Source organism: Arachis hypogaea, chromosome 12 (assembly GCF_003086295.3).
Source record: "Arachis hypogaea cultivar Tifrunner chromosome 12, arahy.Tifrunner.gnm2.J5K5, whole genome shotgun sequence".
Classification (NCBI taxonomy): domain Eukaryota; kingdom Viridiplantae; phylum Streptophyta; class Magnoliopsida; order Fabales; family Fabaceae; genus Arachis; species Arachis hypogaea.
Genome location: NC_092047.1, coordinates 66,109,373 through 66,112,103, shown reverse-complemented (window position 1 = coordinate 66,112,103; position 2,731 = coordinate 66,109,373). Strand labels below are relative to the sequence as shown.

Here is a 2,731-nt window from a genome sequence, read left to right as displayed (position 1 = left end):
TCCCTTCTTCATAGGCGTCCCATTGCTTACAGGATTCCTTTCAGAAGTGTACATGAACTGGTTATTAGCAACCATGTCAATTAGTTCTTGAGCTTCTGCAGGCGTTTTCTTTAGGTGAATGGATCCACCTGCAGAAGTGTCCAGTGACATCTTTGATAGCTCAGATAAACCATCATAGAATATATCCAGGATGGTCCATTCTGAAAGCATGTCAGAAGGACACTTTTTGGTCAACTGTTTGTATCTTTCCCAAGCTTCATAGAGGGATTCACCTTCTTTCTGTCTGAAGGTTTGAACATCAGCTCTAAGCTTGCTCAGCTTTTGAGGAGGAAAGTACTTGGCTAAGAAAGCCGTGACCAGCTTATCCCAAGAGTTCAGGCTGTCTTTGGGTTGAGAATCCAACCATAATCTAGCTCTGTCTCTTACAGCAAAAGGGAAAAGCATGAGCCTGTAGACTTCAGGATCTACTCCATTAGTCTTAACAGTATCACATATCTGCAAGAATTCAGTTAAGAACTGAAAAGGATCTTCAGATGGAAGTCCATGAAACTTGCAGTTCTGCTGCATCAGAGAAACTAACTGAGGTTTCAGCTCAAAGTTGTTTGCTCCAATGGCAGGAATGGAGATGCTTCTTCCATGTAAATTGGAATTAGGTGCAGTAAAGTCACCAAGCATTCTCCTTGCATTGTTGTTGGGTTCGGCTGCCATTTCCTTTACTTGTTCGAAATTTTCAATCAAGTTGTCTCTGGATTGTTGTAATTTAGCTTCTCTTAATTTTCTCTTCAGAGTCCTTTCAGGTTCTGGATCAGCTTCAACAAGAATGCCTTTTTCTCTGTCCCTGCTCATAAGAAAGAGAAGAGAACAAGAAAAGAAGAGGAATCCTCTATGTCGCAGTAAAGAGGTTCCCTATTGTTAGTAGAAAAAAAGAAGAAGAAATTCGAACACAGATAGAAGAGGGGGTTCGAATTTGGTGATGATGTGAGGAAGAGATGTTAGTAGATGAATAAATAAATAAATTAAGATAAGAGAGAAGGAGGGAATTTTTGAAAATTAATTTTGAAAAGGAGTTAGTTTAGTGATTTTTGAAAATAGTTTTTGAAAAATGTTTAGTATTTTTTTTTCGAAAATTTTTGAAATCAAAAATAAAAATAAAAATAATTAGTTAATTAAAAAGAAATTTTTGAAAAATGGGGAGATATTTTCGAAAATTAGAAAGAGAGAATTAGTTAGGTGGTTTTGAAAAAGTTAAGAAACAAACAAAAAGTTAGTTAGTTAGTTGAAACAAATTTTGAAAACCAATTTTGAAAAGGTAAGAAGTTAGGAAGTTAGAAAAGATATTTTGAAAAGATATTTTTGAAAAAGATAAGATAAGAATTAGTTTTTGAAAAAGATTTGATTTTTAAAATCACAATTAATGACTTGATTCATAAGAAATCACAAGATATGATTCTAGAACTTAAAGTTTGAATCTTTCTTAACAAGCAAGTAACAAACTTCAAATTTTTGAATCAAAACATTAATTGATTATGTTATTTTCGAAAATTTGGTATAAAAATAAGAAAAAGATTTTTGAAAAATATTTTTGGAATTTTCGAAAATAACTAAGAATTTTGAAAAAGATTTGATTTTTGAAAAAGATTTTGAAAAAGATAAGATTTTCAAATTGAAATTTTGATTTGACTCATGAGAAACAACTTGATTTTAAAAATTTTTGAAAAAGTCAACTCAAATTTTCGAATTTGATGAGAGAAAAAGGGAAAGATAATTTTTTTGATTTTTTTGAATTTTTTATGATGCAAGAGAAAAACACTAAAATAATGCAATGCATGAAATTTTTAGATCAAAACAATGAATGCATGCATGAATGATATGAGTGTCAAGATGAACACCAAGAACACTTTGAATGTCAAGATGAACATCATAGACACAATTTTGAAAAAATTTTAATGCAAAGAAAACATGCAAGACACCAAACTTAGAATTCTTTAATGATTACGCACTAAGAATTCAAGAATGCATATGATAAACATGAAAAGACACAAAACAAAAAAAATCATCAAGATCAAACAAGAAGACTTACCAAGAACAACTTGAAGATCATGAAGAACACTATGAATGCATGAATTTTCGAAATATGCAAGATGCATATGCAAGTGACACCAAACTTATAATGTGACTCAAGACTCAAACAAGAAACAGAAAAATATTTTTGATTTTTATGATTTTCTAATTTTTTTGGATTTTTTTATTTTCGAAAATTATATGAAAAAGAAAAATAAGGAATCCAAAATTTTTAATATGAATTCCAGGAATCTTGCATTCTTAGTCTAAAGCTTCAGTCCAGGAATTAGACATGGCTCACTAGCCAGCCAAGCTTTCAAAGAAAGCTCCAGTCCAAAACACTAGACATGGCCAATGGCTAGCCAAGCTTCAGCATTTAACACGAGAGTATATTGCTCTTTGATAACAAATTGCAAGCCTCAGTCCAAATAAATTTAGACAGGGCTTTACAGCCAGCCAGGCTTTACATGCTTTATGAAACACTAGAATTCATTCTTAAAAATTTTGAATAAATTTTTGAAAACATTTTTATTTTATTTCGAAAACAGATGAGAAAATTTTAGAAATATTTTTAAAAATTTTTGAAAATAAAATAAAAAGAAAATTACCTAATCTGAGCAACAAGATGAACCGTCAGTTGTCCAAACTCAAACAATCCCCGGCAACGGCG

General features: G+C 31.4%; 1 non-coding gene across 1 annotated transcript; it reads left to right on the top strand.

The window, feature by feature from the left end:
* Positions 1 to 204: 204 nt before the first annotated feature.
* LOC112730960 (small nucleolar RNA R71) lies at positions 205 to 312 on the top strand. Its single transcript, XR_003166759.1, has one exon. It is a non-coding gene; the product is annotated as a small nucleolar RNA R71 (small nucleolar RNA).
* The last annotated feature ends 2,419 nt before the right edge of the window (positions 313 to 2,731 follow it).